Below are 16,980 nucleotides of genomic sequence, written 5' to 3' on the forward strand. Positions count from 1 at the left end.
GGCTTGGGTACTTGGTAAGTCCTCGGCTACAAAGAACCATAAATTTTATTTTGGAACTTCGTGATTGTATATTCACGTAATGCGCAAGCAGGTGCAGTTCCTAATCTCAGCTTCACTTTTTTATGTTAACTATCCAAAAGAAAAACTAGACAGATTAAGGTGCGACAAAAAAAAAAAGGAAAATGAGTCATTTGTCCAAATATTTTTAAAACATGGTTCAAATGGACGACTAAAAATTAGTACGGCTGAAATAGACAATTTTTTTTAGCAAGGATGAAATTGGATTCATCCTGCCTTAAACTTAAAAAATAGTGAGGATGAAACTGGATGCATCCTGTGTAAATTAAAAAATAAGAAAAAGTATTTGAAAATTGGCAGGATGAAACTGTTTACATCCTGACTATTTTTACATTTTTATCCATTTAAACAGTATCAAAATCTAAGTGTCCTTTTCACCCATGAATTATTGGTTTTGGTCTTTTTATCCAATTTTGTGAAAAGAATTTAGCCCCTCATTCTGAAATCCTGGTTCCGGCACGGCGCCACTGATAATAATAGGACCTCTGTCAAAACAAAGTCACAAATCCAATTTTAAAATAGATTTATAAATTTTAAAAAAAAAACACACAAAAGAAAATGGAGACTGTTCTTTAAGAGTTTCTTACAGCATCCATTTACCGCCATGACTAAATCTTGATAGTTCAATATCCAGTTCTGACCCGCGAAATATTTTACCTACAAATTTCAGAAAAACAAAGTTACATGAACTTTACCAACCATTATTGCTTATAAAAAAGTGAACTGAAATTTTTCTCTAAATTATGAACCCACTGACCATTATTGGTTGCTATAGCGTTATCAGCTTGTTCCCTGGTTTCGAAATTAACATGAAAAAAATTATGGGAAGGATCATCGGGAGGAATGTAATAACTATGATGATCAGGGAACAAACTCTTAATATCTTCTGGTGTTGGCCGGTACATATTACGAACAATTAGGACGTATAGATCAGACATAATGAAGAAATAACCCTGAAATAAAGAGAGCCAAGATTGTTAATTAACCAAGAGATATCAAGCCAACCCTGAAGTTTAACCCAACAACCACCTTCTCCTTCTTTCCCCAAATCATTACCTGCTGCTGTTGTTGAGAACAAAAATACTAAAACACCCCTATAAATTTTTTTTTTTGCAAAACTTAGGGTTTCGTTTTACTGAAAACCACCATAAAATTGAAAGAAAATTGAACAGAACTAAATTAACAATAATTAAACAAACCAAAGAATTCTAACATAAGTTGAAGTAAAATTTACTAAAATTCTAATATACTCTTCAAAATCAATCTTTAATTTTTCCCCAATCGAAAGGTGTTAGTGGTGGTGCTGGTGATTGTGGTGTAATAGGGGGGTGGTGCTGGTGATGCTGTTAGCCCGTGATGGTGGTGTGGTCTCTGCGACTGCGACAGAAAAGAAGAAGATGAAAAAGAGAGACAGCGATAGTTAGGGTTTTATAATGTCGGTTCATAACGGTCGGTTCGGTCGGTTTAGAGGTTCAAACTATTGACCGAACCGACAATCCCGCGGTTATGGATTTAAGAACCGTTACCGACCGTTTAATTTTATTAAGAGCTTAATTTTTGCATCATGAGCTTAATTTTATTAAGAGCTTTTTCATAAAGTATCCCTATTTTTCACTTTACACTAAGAAAATGCCCCTGTTTTTTTTTTGAAATTTGTTAAAGTACCCTTGCCTTGACCGTTTTGTTCAAAAAACGGTTAACGGAAGTTAACAGCTGTTAACGCTAGGTGGCAGGATCAAAATATCCAGAAAACCCTTCCTCCTGAGTAGAGTTGGATTTTCTTGAATCACCGATATGAAACACTGAGTCGAGTCTAGTCCCAGCCATAATGGCTCCTTCTTCTGTTGCTCCAAATCAACTCTACTTCTTCTTGTTGCCTGCAACACCAACACCATGCTCTATAGTACTAACCAGTCCACCACATTCATTCACCTGCAACTCCTAGCTCTTACCATTGTTGATGGTTTTAACTTCTTCTTTTCTCACCAACTGCCGAAACTCATCTCAACATCCAGCTGCAACATTAACTTCTCTTGCTTTAACTTCTTGTATTCAAAGCCATCTAATACTCCATGTAATGCAAAGCATAAACTGACTACCACCAACAGCTGCTCGTTTACAGACCACCACTGGATACTACATACAATTGCACCCTCTCAACACACAATTCACCCATTAACTTCTCTTGCTGTAAATTTTTGTATTCAAAGCCATCTTGTGACTCTCACTGCATCACAAATCCATTCATTTCAGCTAACACTTCAAGAAGCAACAACAACATCCGCACAACCTAGTATTCATCTACTTCCCTTGCCAGTCTCTTCTAGACATTACAAATTCATGAAACATCTAGCACCACAACCAATTTCCGGCAACAACCCATTTCTCCTCTACCTCATGTCATACCTCTCTACAGTATATCCACCTCATGTAACCTAAGCATACATCTAAGCAGCCGCCTGCAATATCATCTCAGTCCACCTGCACTCACCAGAACAACAGAAGCATCAACTCCATGGTTCGAACCCTTCTCTCAACATCTTTTGTGGATCTCAACCACCATCTTATCCACAAAAGCACCATTATCATCTTTTTTGTTTTCTAGCTCCAGTTCCTTCAATCTCATCAAATTCTGCCATCAACAAATCCAGCTCAAACCATGTAAAACAATCCACCAGGCAAACAACCACAAAACTTATATGAGCCGCTTTAACCTGCAATTACACATTCATTCACAACCCATAATCATTTAATCAAACAAAATTTTCATTATCATCAACATCATTAATTCCACTAAGTTTCAGTCTGGAAACTCCATCAAATACATCATTTTGAACCCAATTCAGCCTGCAAACTTGGGCTACAACCACCACACAAACTCGACCTGCTGATTAACCCAAACACCCAACAGAATACGCGGTATCAATAACTCAAATTCTTCCCTTTGTCTGGTCCAAAATACCAACAGATTCACTCTATCTTTCTTATTCTTCACAGCTGAAACGACTTCGCATCCTCCTCTTAATCGAGTGAATTTCATGGCTTCAAGTATATCCCATATCAACATAAGATCCCCAACTTCTGCTCGTTTCTCATTCACAAATTTCACCCAAAATCCACCCACTTTAACCACTTACGTCTCTTCCCCTTGTTGGCTTCAGAAGAACTCTCCATTGATGAATCTGCCAGTTCCATGACTAGATCCTCAAACCTCATCAATTCAACACTGGAATCTGAAATCCACCCGAATTGTGCTTTTAAGAACCCTACATCATCATCAATTTCTCCAATTTCATCCAAGATCAGCATAATCATCACAACCCCATTAATTTTTGCTTTACTCAAATCAAAATACCAAATCTCATGAAGAACATCAGAACCCTAATTTAAGAAATTCCCAAATTGAACCAATATAAAATGAAGAAGCATCAATTCATATACAAAGTCAACTACCCACTTCATGATTTAGTTTTCTTCTTGTTGTTGTGGACTAATTTCTCCACAATTTCTCGAATCCTTTACCATATTCCTTCTTTATTGGTCTTTACATTGCAAACCCGTCGCTTATGTTCTGTTATAGTCTTCAAAATTGATTCGTCAAACCCTAACTCATCATTAGCAGACTCGAATTGGACTTCACCAAACCCTTTCAATCTTTTTCACAATTACCGAAACCAAATCATTCATTACCAACAGATGAAGATCCACTAGCAGAATCAAACCCTAACTTTACTCTTAACATAATGCAACCCTAACTCACGTTTAGAAAAAAAGGAGTCTTTTTTGAGTTGGAATAACTGAGAAGACGAGTTGTTGTCGTTGTTATTTTCCGAGTGAAGGAGATGAGATAAGAAAAGGAAGGAAACAGTGAGAAAGATGGAGAAGAGTGAAGGAACGGTGGAGAAGCTGGAGTATAATAGGGCATTTCAGTTTAATAGGATAGTTAAGTAATTTGACCCAGTTTTTGACTAGGTAAACGACGGTTGTCTCTATTATGCGGGCCCAAGGGGTGAAAGCAAAACGGTAAGGGCATTTTAGAAAGTTTGAAAAAAACGGGGGCATCAATTTTATGGATATAAAAAATGGGGGTACTTTATCAGAATTCCCTTTTATTAATGGGTTTGAACTTTGAACATTAAAAAAAAAAAAAAAATTTGAAAAATATACAAATCAAAATCCTGGCTAAATTGGGCCCCTACTACGCTTAATTTGGGCCTATCAAATTTCCCTTCCCACTCAAACAAATTGATATGGACTACCAAAGTTCTCAAAAATTCTAATTTACCCCCACATTAATTCCTAAAACAATCTCATATAAATACTAATCTTTCCATTTTCAATAAATCCAAAAACATAAAAAAAACCTAAACCTAAAATATTTCTATTTTCATCCCAATCTTTCCAAATTCTCAAAACCCTAATCAATTTCTTTTCATCCTCTGCTCCAAGATCTTCGATCCAACCAAGAAACAGGTAAATCTCCATCAACCCATTCTATGATTTGCATTTCTTCATTGATTTATATGTTTAAATTTTCGATTTTCGAAAATCAAAATCTCTGACATTCTAATAAACCGATTCTGGGTTTTGGTTTCCGCCATGAAGAGCATGCGTAGTAATCGGTTTATAGGTGCTTTAGAATAATCCGATTTTGGGTACATTTGTTTCTTTTAATTATGCGATCCCATAATCGGGTTTTATGTGCTTGTTAATTTATCGACAATGACTGTCTCTTCAGATTCCTTTTCATAATCGGGTTTCATATATGTATCACATAAATTGATTACTAATGTTTGACACTCCTGTATGTTTTTGTAGTCAGAATCGGATTACATATGTTTGATTATGTACCGATTATTAACTAGTTTTTTTTTTGGTTTTATGTAGATATGGACTTCTCACACCTATCTTTTTAATATCGAGAGCTCACCTTGGAGGACATTCTTAGGAAACCACAAAGAGTGCCAGAAAGAAGACTCTATAAGTTTTCCTATAGACATAAGAACCATCTTGAACAAGCCCTCACATTGATTGACAAGCTGGCACTGGAGGAGCTTCGTGAGGTCATAAGGTTCACTAGGATGAGGAGAAATATGATTTCAGATGAGAGGGCTCTCCATGGAGAAATGGAAGGTATGTGGGAAGAAATGACTCAATTTCAAGCCATGGCTGAAGCAGAAGATGCTGCTGGTGCTGATGGTGGGCCTGCTGGTGCTAATGCTTCTGCTGATGATGGTGCTGCTGCTGCTGCTGCTGCTGCTCCTGCTCTTTAAATTTTTAATGTTAAGTTTTAGATATTAAAAGTTTTAGTTTATAAGACTTGTGGTTGTTTGAAGTTATTAACACTCTTTTAGGATGGTTAAGGTATCTATTTTGGATGATCTTTGTGTTGAACTTAATACACTTAAAGTTTTAATTATAATTATTTTTTGTTGCTCAATAATTCTAACCTGACATTCCAACAATCGGGCTACTCGATATGTAAACATAAACCGATTGTCAAGGTTCCATAGAGGAATCGGTTTATGTGGGGGGGGTAAGTATAATCCGATTCTTCATGCATTAGAAATGCTACTTTTCCTGTATGTTTTTCAAGCAATAATCGGATCACATATGCATATATATAAACCGATGATGAACGGTGAAAATTCAAAAAATTTACATGTCTATAATCGGTTTATATTAGTTACGAAAAAGACCGATTCCTGCTGGTATACAAACATAATCGGATTTTACAGACCTTCTAGAGGACCGATTATTGCATATTTTCCAAAAAAAAGATAGCCTTCAGGGATTTTTTCTATATATAGAGACCTCATCCTTGGACCACATTTGCCCCAAAATTGCTCAATCTATTCCCTTTCACTCCATATACTCCATAACTACTCATTTCGTACCTCCACAGTGGCATCATTTGATTCAAATGAAGATTTCGCAATCACCAAAGCTTGGTACGCGGAAACTCGAGTTAGAAGGCAGTCCTCCGTAAGGGTGGATGCCGTAACCTTTTGGGGTAGGGTATACAACAAATATAGGCAAGAGTTTGAGAATCATAAAGGAAGAAGTGTTCAACAAATTCATGATAGACACCTAGTCATCGAAAATCCGATACTTGCTTATTTAGCTATCCAAAAACTGATTTTCAACGCTACCAACTTCAACTTGTCCATTGAACAATTTGTAAGTATTTTTGTGGTTTATTTTACGTGATCCAAGTTGTTTGATCTTCCAACTTAAACCGCACTAACAAAGTAAGTTTGTGTTTTTGTAGCATGAAGTCGTCAACGCTCGCTACTTGGAGGAAAAGGGGGAAGCATTCGCATTCTATGCAAGCTATCAATTCATGGTATCCAAAATCCCGGAGTATGCCCCGGAGATGATGGAGGGTGTATCATCGTCGGATTCCTCATACGAAGATTGATGGCTTTAGAAGTTTTAGTGTAGGTTTTGTGGGTATATCTCTATGTAAACCCTCACGAGACTATAACTCGTCCAATAGGGTCGCCTAGGGGTTTAAAGGCTTGATGCATGTGCTAAATGCATCCTAATGAAATGAATGAAATAAAAATTCTTATGAAAGGCAACAATCGGTTTATATATGTCAAGTAAAACCCGATTACTTTAATCAGATTATACATATGCCAACTTCAACCGATTGTTAAAGTCCTCTGTTAATTTTGGAACATCAACTCGGAATCGGTTTATAAGTGTATTAACGTAAACCGATTCTGGGTACTGTTTACAAAAAAAAAAATCAAAAAATTTAAGTTGTTTGATGTTTTGAAGAACTTTTTAACATTAGTTGATCTAACATCTAAAACATAATTAACATCTAATAAGTAATTGTTAGATAAGGGGTGTTGTGAAAGTTATTTCTAATGACCTTTTTTGTCGTCTAGTAGTAGAGCCAAATTAAGTGGCATAGGCCCCAATTTAGCCAGGTTCAAAATCACTACAAAAATTGCAAACACTAGTGGCCAAACTTAAATCTTCCGGATTATGCTAGAATTGAAATAGGCATTGTTCACTCAGTTTGCATTCTGTTTTTCAAGGTTTTTTTCGTGGCTTTTTGGTGCCGTACTGGGATCTACCTCTTTTACGATCTGGAACACCCTTCAAGTCCCTGGTTCCTCGAATGCAGCGGTAATTCACACCGGGAATTTTTTTGACTCCACCTCCTCCAACTAAGACAATACTATGTTCCTGTAAATTATGCCCCTCGCCAGGGATGAGACAAGTTACGTCTTTTCCATTACTCAAGCGTACTCTAGCTGTCTTACGTTCACCTGAATTTGGTTTCTTTGGCAGTCTGTTTCCAACTTGAAGGCATACTCCTTGCTTCTGGGGACAATCACTCAAAGCTCGACTTTGTGCTTTGTGTTATTTCTTTGCTCTCCCATGACGAATCAATTGGCTTACTGTAGCAAGCAGACATGACGCTGGGTACGGCGAGCTGCCACGTTTCCAAATGCAGAAACACCCATATTGTGGTAGGTTACAACTGATGCTTAATGTTGTTGCCTGGAAGTTTCAGTTCAAAATTGAAATCAGAGTTACGATGCTGATTAGCAGTTTAGAATTCAAGTCATTGGTACCACCACAAAATGACTTCATCAATCTACTAGAGAGGCTTCTGCTTCATCCTAGGACAATGGTGCTAACAAAAACTGACATAGATTAAGTTTAACACAGATGAGATAGACAGAACAATCACGACTGAATCTACTACACAAAGTCTTGCTCCAACAGCAGTGTCAACGAGGGACTAAATTTTTAACTGGGTATTCTCATACACTGATTAAATTTCCCTGAGAACAAATGTCACCACTGAAATAGCAGCAAATAGGGCCACAAGAATGATTATTAGTGAGCCGTTTTCGAAATTGCACTCGCATTGTCATGTAAATAACGCACATGGTTGACTTGCAAGTGGTACAGATTATATCAAATGAACTATGCATCAGGTATTCAAAAGCTGCTGTAGGTCTGTAATCTGTCGACCTAATGTTCTATCATGCAGCTGATCCATGTCCAGAATCAGCTACACTATAATTTCTGACAATCTCTTTGTGCACATATCTACTTAGGTATAACGGACTCTCATTCTTCTTCCCCTATGATACCAATCACAAGTTAAAACTAAAAGGGCTTTTTACAAAAATAGGCACGTTTTTTTGGTGCTTTTCATTTCTAGGCCACTTTTTTTATTTATTGCTAGACTAGACAAGTTTTGACCAAAAGTGATGGATGGAAAGTTAGCTGCAGTTATCTTCCAGCTGTCCATATCTTCTTAGCTAAAAAGACGTTTTAGTCCTTCAAATCTATTGAACATTCAGTGCTTGCTGAACTCATTGAATAGCCTGAGCATACATCATCAGTAAAGAAGCAACGCTGCACCGGTCGGAATGAATGCAACAGACATTACAGAAAAGTCCGAAGAATGGGAATGGCATTGAGACTGAAGGCCCTTTTTGCCTTCTGAATAGTGACATAGAATGGGAACATGGCCCTAACCCAGACAATTGCCTAACCTAAAGCTTAAAATTTAGTACAGTATTTGAGACTTTAGACTTTCGAGACGGTGGACGCATAAGGGTGGAAAAAAAGACAAACAGCAGAATCTACAGCTATTCCTCGTCTTTTACGTTAGGCGAACTTAGGCGCAGGCCCAAAAAAAAAATAATGTGCATAACTGCTTATGCAGTAAAATCAACTATGCATAACTGCATAGCTTATTATGCATAACCAGAATCAACTATGCAGAACTGCATAACTTATTATGCATAACTGCTTATGCAGTAAAAACAACTATGCATAACTGCGTAACTTATCATGCATAACTTGTTATGCAATAAAAGCAAACATGCTGAACTGTGTAGCTTACGATGCATAACTGGTTATGCAGTAAAATCAACTATGCAGAACTGCATAACTTGTTATGCAGTAAAAACAACTATGCATAACTGCGTAACTTATCATGCATAACTTGTTATGCAGTAAAATCAACTATGCATAACTGCGTAGCTTATTATGCACAACTGGTTATGCAGTAAAATCAACTATGCGTAACTGCGTAGCTTATCATGCACAACTGATTATGCAGTAAAATCAACTATGCAGAACTGCGTAGCTTATTATGCATAACTGGTTATGCAGTAAAATCAACTATGCAGAACTGCATAACTTATTATGCATAACTGCTTATGCAGTAAAAAAAACTATGCATAACTGCGTAACTTATCATGCATAACTTGTTATGCAATAAAAGCAAACATGCTGAACTGCGTAGCTTATTATGCATAACTGGTTATGCAGTAAAATCAACTATGCAGAACTGCATAACTTATTATGCATAACTGCTTATGCAGTAAAAACAACTATGCATAACTGCGTAACTTTGACTGCATGACAAGTTATGCATTGTTTAGAGTATCTGCATAACCTGTTATGCATATAAAGTTATGCCTTCCCTGATGAGTGTTATTAAATCATGTTGCAGTTTCAGGAGAACTTTAGAGATGAGTACAGTGCAATGGAGTTGGAACTCTGTGAAATCGAAACTAAAAGATTGAATCGAAAAGATCTACATTGATCGATAACCAAATAGACAAGACAGACATCAACTTGGGAATAATGGTAGTTACATCCATAATATTCGATAACCAAATAGACAAGACAGACTTGTTTTTCCTTCAAAACTCAATATTGCAAACAAAGCACGATGTGCATTTTAAGGCACTTAATCATGCTTCTTAAGGTCATAACCAGGGGTAAACTGGTACACTTAACTTAGCCATAATTTCAGTACATGATATAACTAAAATAGTAAATCCTGATTAGAAGTACTTACAGCATAGAAAACTGCAACTAACTCAGATGGTGTCAATGTCCAGACAGTATTTCCATCGGTGGCAGATATTCCAGCAATAACCATAAACATTGCACCAAAAAAGTATGAGTATGCAGTCACTGAAAGACTGGCCGGATACTTCAGTAGCAGCGGAGCCTGGAATATGTATGCCATACACAAATCAGTATATATAACTTCAAATACACATCTTGGTTCATTCTCAGTTTCATAACCATTTCAAAATCATCTCACCAAACCCATACTTCCTGCAACATCTCATTCATTCAGGCCATCCCATAACACCTACAGTTTCATCTACACAAACAACACCACCATTCTATAGCTATCAACACCACCAATCTACGATTCATGCATCTCATACAATCCTTTCACTGAGAAGAACAATTACCTCAAGATAAATCCATTCCAGCAAATATAATTCAATTCTTGTTCTTTCTTAACTGGATTCTGCAATTCTTCTCAAGGCTACAACATCCCACCAAATTATTCCATCCAACACCAAAATACTCCCATCATCACCAACAGTTCTCAATCTTCATAACAAATTCTATCGAACCCTTCTCTCGGTTTCCTGACTTCAATCAACTCCAGCACCACCACCAATCTTCTTTAATCTTGAATTACTCTTCATTTTTTCCATGAATTCAGCATCAACAACTTCTACATACTCTTCTCATATAACTGAAATCACCAGCAAACCCTAATTCTTTGATTCATCTTCAGGACAGCTTCAATCAAACATCAATTAGAACAAACCCATCTTCTAACTTCTTCTTATTCATCCTCAAATTAAACTCTGATTCCATTTCTCGGAAACCGTAACTCAATTCCCAACTATTCTCCCAGAACTGCTTCATCTCATCAATTCATCAACAACCCCTCTTTTCCTCATCCATTAAGATCTCAATTCATTTCTCAATTTCATGCCAAACCCTAACTCTGATTTTATCAGATTAATCCCGAAACCGTAAAATCTCTAATTGATTTTCTTCATAAACCTCAACCACACCATCTTCTTCAACAATCATACCACCTCAACATCTGATGTACTTAGATAGACATAACACACGACTCGCAGAGAGTCAGCAGAAAACAAACGGAGGATGATATCAGCAGAATCATTCAAAACCAGCACCAAGAACCCAATTTCAGTTCGAATTCAACCCCAGTCTTCGATTATCGAAACCATCAATGCCAAACACCATCAATACTTTCTTCACAAACTGAACCTTAATCTACTTTGCTTCTCAATTTCTATCAAACCCTTTTTCTTCACTAATGAGCAGAAGAAAGAAAACGGAAGGAGAAGAAAACAAAGAAGAAGAAGATAAGAAGAAGAAGAATGAATGAGATCGAACACGTGACTGACACACACGTGTGAAGGACATTTCAGTAATCTTACCACATGTATGAGATCTCCCTATATGATATTTTGGCGAGATATTGACAAGTCAACGCGATAAATCGACCGAGATGGTTAAAGTGGATGGAATCCGTTTAACTTGACTAGTTTTGCAAGAAATAAAAAAAGTGGCCTATAAATGAAAGTGAGGGTCCACAACGAGGCCTACTTCTGCATATAATCCAAACTAAAATATTGAAAAGTAGCAAATAATGGCACAACTTCTGAAGTGCAGAAACACATGCTTTTGAATGAACAGCCAGAATACAATTTTGAAGTTCAATGAGGTATGGACCACGGTGCTGATCAAAGGTAAACATAAAAAGAGTCTTAACATAAAATACTTCATCCTGAATTTATATCATCAATATAGATCTGAAATTGGCTTTCATACCTTTGAAGTGAGCTCCACATTTTCGAGAGCGCTTGTGATTGCTGGAACACTTAAGTTAGATTCTGGATGCGCCTCCTGTTAGACATAGCAAAATGGACTTTGCACATCCAAGAAGTATTGAGGATTGGCCTTTCAATGTTCCATATTTGCAACCATTTGGGAAACAAAAGGAATAATTGAATCGTACGAACATTTAAACACCATACAATTAAGTGGGAATGTTTGAAAATTTATTTAAAAATATAAATTATTCATTTCCATATTTAGCCTTCCTTTCTCTCACTTACGTTCTTCTCCACTTCTTATCACAGGAAAAAAATCCACCACCATCTTCATCGCTACAACCAACCCCACAACCGACAACACTACAACTAGCACCACCACCTTCATCATGTCCGCCACTACTATCAACAGATCTATTATGATTGGTGTTTAATTCGTGTTCTATCATGTTTTGCTTCCTCCTCTTCCGTAACGACATCCATCGACAACATCAGAAGTAGAGATTTTGTTCTGGATCGATGGAGAACAGTCGATGAAAATCAGCAGTAACAACTGAATACAAAGGTTAATTAACAAAAACTAATATCTCCTTATCGTTCTAGAACAATTCTTCTTCTTTTTTTTGCTGATGTCGGTAACCTAATAGCTTCGGTTTCATCTCGATTCTTATTTCTGATTTATAATCAAAGTTTAGATTTACATTAATCGCATCTTTATCTTGCTTCTGACATGGATCTGTTTGCAGGTGTGGAACATCAATAGAGAAATGAAGTCAGTCATTGAGTTCAAACATAATGAAATAGCTAGATTGGAGTCTGTTGAAGTTGAGAAGAATGGGTTTTGTTTGGATTTGATTTTGAACAAAGAAAAAAGATGATTGCTGTTATTAATGGAAATTGAGGTTTGACAGTGGCTAAGTTCAATGAAGAATTAGGACCTGTGATTATTCAATTCGGGGTTTTAAGTGACGAACTACAGAGAACTAGTTAAAGAAGATGATGGATATTGGCTGCTACTGTTACAGGGAAGAGAATCGGGATGGAGTTCATTGGAGCTGAGAAGATAGAGAAGAAGAGAGGATGTCCTATGCTGGTGATGCTGTGTTGCAGTGGTTGGGATATTGTAGTTCAAGATGGTTGTGTGGATATAATGGAAGAAGCTAGTATTTCAGTAATGGATTGTAGTTGGTTGATGTGTTGATGCTGTTATTGCAGTGTCATTGCAAGTGGTTGGTGGACAAGACTGATATGGAGAATAAAAGAACAAGATACTGAAGAATGAAGTAATTAGGTCTTGTTTAGGAAATTGATTCTCTGAGCTGATGGAATTCTGGGATGTGAATGAATCTCTTGCAGATATGTATGCTAGGGAGTGAATTCACAGAGAGATGATGCTAGTTCTGGTGTCAGGTGCCAAGATGTAGCTGATGGATGTTGTAGATGACATGGTTTTGCAGTGATGAACAGAGGGAAGAAGGAGAGGATGGTGAGTGTAGATAGTTATGAATCTGTGTTAATGTCCGTGGTTGAATTTGTTTACTCAAGAAGCTAGAGGAAGTAGTTATCTGTGGTCAAGAGAATGATGGTGTTGGTTGAAGAAGCAGTGAAGAAATGATGTGGCTGAATTACAAGTAGTGAAGCAATAAATGTATGTTCAGGAATTGTAGGTGATGGAGAGTTGAGCTACAAAATGCAGTGTGATACTGCTGCTTTACAGATGAAATGGCTAGGTCAAGAAGGAGCTGTATGTGAGGTCTGCACTGGTGGAAGACAGCTAGTTGAAGCCGAGTAGTGAGAATGTGTTGAATAAATGGAAATCAAGATTGCAGGGGAGCTGTAATGATGCTGGAACAATTGTGCTCGGATGCAGAGAATGAAGCTGTAGCACTGGTGGAAGACAGCTAGTTGAAGCCGAGTAGTGAGAATTTATTGAATAAATGGATCTCAAGATTGCAGGGGAGCTATAATGATGCTGGAACAACTGTGCTGGGATGCAGAGGATGAAGCTGTAGCGGTATGGATTGAATGAATGGGTTTGTTAAAATTGCAGGTTGGGATTGAATGAGGATGTCCTATGCTGATGATGATGCTGTTACAGAAATTTCAGGAAGTAACAGGTGCAGTAGATTTCAGGTATACTCTGTCTTGATGCAATTATTGATTCAGTAAATTTCATTTGCTTGAATAGTCTGATATTGAACTGCAGCAACATCGAAAGTTGCTCCATTTTGTTTGCTGCATGCATCTCTTGGACTCTGTATTTTGGGGAAAATTAGAGAAAGTTGCTTTCACTTTTGGAGATAATTTAAGCTAGTTGATTCCATCTTTGAAGGCAACTTGAGCTAGTTGATTCCAGAATCGAAGGTAACTTGAGCTAGTTTGCCCCATTTTTTTGAGAAGCATGTGAAATTATCCTTATATATATATATATACATCTTAGAGTATTTGGGATGAATCTGTGGTGCAATGGTAGCACAACTGACTATATGTCAGAAGATGTGTGTTCGACTCACACTAGGTTCACTCATTTGTGTATAATTTTTATTTTTGGAGGCAACTTGTGATAGTTGCCTCCTTATCTGAAGACAACTTATGTTAGTTGCCTCCATATTTAGAGACAATTTGGGCTAGTTGCTTTCACTTTTGAAGACAACTTTGTGCCAGTTGCCTCCACTTTTGAAGACTATTTGGGTTTGTTTCCTCAGATTCGGAGACAACTGGAGTTAGTTGATTACATTTTGTTTTGCAACTTGTTCCTATACACTATTTGTTGGAGACAACTGGAGCAAGTTGCCGCCGATATGGACACAACTTCAGCAAGTTGACCCCACATGGTGGCGGTGGTCGTTGGCGGCAATGGTGGTTGGCGGCGGCGGTAGGTGGCGGTTATTGGCGGTGACGATGTGATTAATGCCGGTGGTAGAGTACAGTGGTGGTGTTGGTTAGCGGCGGCGGTGGTTGGCGGTGTTGGTGGATAGTGGTGGTGGTTGGCGGTGGTGGACAGTGGTGGTGATTGGCGGTGGTGGACAGTGGTGGTCGTCGGTGGTGGTGGTTGGTGGTGTGGTCATCGGTGGTGGTGGTCATCGGTGGTGGTGGGCGGTGGTGGCCGTCGGTGGTGGTGGGCGGCGGTGGACAGTGATGGTGGTGGTGGGCGGCGGTGGGCAGTAGAAGTACTGTTTTATTTATTTTTTATTTTTTTTGAATAATGGTGGATGGTTTTGCATGTACATTGAACCAAAAAGGATATCTTAGTAATGTATTAAGTTTAGTGATATCCGTAAAGATATAAAAAGTATTTTGGTAAGGGCGTTATAGTAAGGGTATTTAAATAATGTTCCATGCACTTAAACTAGGAGCAAGAGAGTACAACTTGATTTGTACAAACCTGACTATTACCCACTTCTCGTTGGAATATGTTTTTCTCGACACCACGCCTGTAATGATTTCCCTGTTTAAGCAACGGGTGACACATCCCTGTTCAAATTACAAATTACTCAACAATCAGAATTACATCCTCAAATGTACAAAGGAAAATCAAGTTGTTCATGTTGCACCACCTACATTATGTCTTTGCTAGCATGTTTAGTAGGCCAATTTCGAGATGTGCATAAATGATCTCACATACACCGCAATCAGAATGTTCTTGCAAAAACATCACATACATACATATATCGAAACCCACTGACCCTCAATTGTGCCACCGGCCAGCATACACCTTAACCTCTATTCACCAATTGTAAGTTCACTACTCATGATGACATGCACATACTCATCTAGTCAAAAGTATATTCAGTTCAAGAACTCCATTTTAACGTCGATTCCGCTTAGAATAGGGAAATTTTAGTACCTGAATTCTGTAGTGGGCGCACTCCAAGCAGACCCGAGTATTCATTTGAATGCAATTGTTTCCCACTGCATCTAATAGGATCTATACAGCAAAGATACGAGTGTTGGACACAGCCTGCGAACAAAAGAGGTGGATCATGATGAGAAAAATCATTGGAGTGTGTAAATAGTTCTGAGAATCAATTACTTACAAAAATTCATAAAGGAAAAAAAAAAAGGAGGAAAGAACTGACCTAACATATTTTGTCCGATCAATCTCCTATAAGCAGATAGTGATGTTAGAGCCTCTGACGATCATATGAGAACTTGGTTTTGTAAGAAAGAGAGACCAAAGTCGCTCTGCCGACTCTCGATGAAAACACAACACCGGCGCGCACAGATGAGACTTGAGAGAGATGAGGATGATACAACTGAAATAGTCACCCAAGCCTGTGTGCTATTCGTGTACCCAGTTTTCATGTGGTATCATTTCCCGGATGGATATTTTTTTGCTGTTAGAATTGAATAATTCTACGACAAAGATACCGTGAAAAATCCCGAACAGAGATCTAGTGGTATTGGCCGGCCCTTCTAACATTGGATGTTTGTTGGAGAATCCGCCAAGAGACGTATTAGATGTCCATCCATCCATCCACCAAAATACGGATTTGTACGGATAAAATCAGCAGATTTTGGTGTTTTGCTCGCCCCTACGGCCACTTACAAAATATGCAAGTGGACTCCGTGATAGTGGGCAATTTAGACGGACAATGCCAAAAATGAAAGGCAAACGTGAATGCAAAATTGGGGGCTAATATTGGCTCCTACAAGATTCTCAAGTTTATGGGATAGTTATACTAGTATTTTGTGCAAATTCACATCTCTCGCGTTGCTTATGTATTGCTTTTGTCATTTGATAACTGGGCTAAAAGAGGGGCCTATTCGGAAGACACAGAAGAGTATTCAATTTAGCCATGCGTATACGGAGGTGACAAATTGGGTAAAAGAGGAGCTAGATAATAGCCATGTGTGGTGAAAGTGTGGGTTATAATGGAAGGCAATTGATGTTTCGTATGATTGAGCACCAAGAACTCTAGATTTGGTTTGAGAGTCGGAATTCTTGTGCAATGAATCTGTTGATGCTAATGTAGAGTGTTCACCGATGTGTAAATGCTCTCTCATTTTGTTCGATGGAGAAAAATACGAAACATATTTTGAGGCATACTCAAGATTCGGCTGATAACCTACGTTTTTGCCTAGATTCGACTGATAACTCAAAATTCGGCTGATAATTTTTCAGCCGAACTTAGACAGATGTATGCCTCAAAACATTTGAGTATGCCTCAAAACATGTTTCAAAAATACTAACATACTAGAAGACTTTCCTATGTCCAACCCATGTAGAACT

At 37.9% G+C, this 16,980-nt stretch overlaps 1 long non-coding RNA gene and 1 pseudogene across 1 annotated transcript; one reads left to right on the top strand and one right to left on the bottom strand.

Moving 5' to 3' along the window:
* Positions 1–7,125: 7,125 nt before the first annotated feature.
* On the bottom strand, positions 7,126–10,189 carry LOC113324602 (annotated as a pseudogene).
* Positions 10,190–12,017: 1,828 nt separating this feature from the next.
* On the top strand, positions 12,018–14,689 carry LOC113323381. The gene is made up of 3 exons (XR_003347557.1): positions 12,018–12,312; positions 12,494–14,111; positions 14,453–14,689. It is a non-coding gene; the product is annotated as an uncharacterized LOC113323381 (long non-coding RNA).
* Positions 14,690–16,980: the final 2,291 nt, after the last annotated feature.

The sequence above is a fragment of the Papaver somniferum genome, chromosome 11 (assembly GCF_003573695.1).
Source record: "Papaver somniferum cultivar HN1 chromosome 11, ASM357369v1, whole genome shotgun sequence".
NCBI lineage: Eukaryota > Viridiplantae > Streptophyta > Magnoliopsida > Ranunculales > Papaveraceae > Papaver > Papaver somniferum.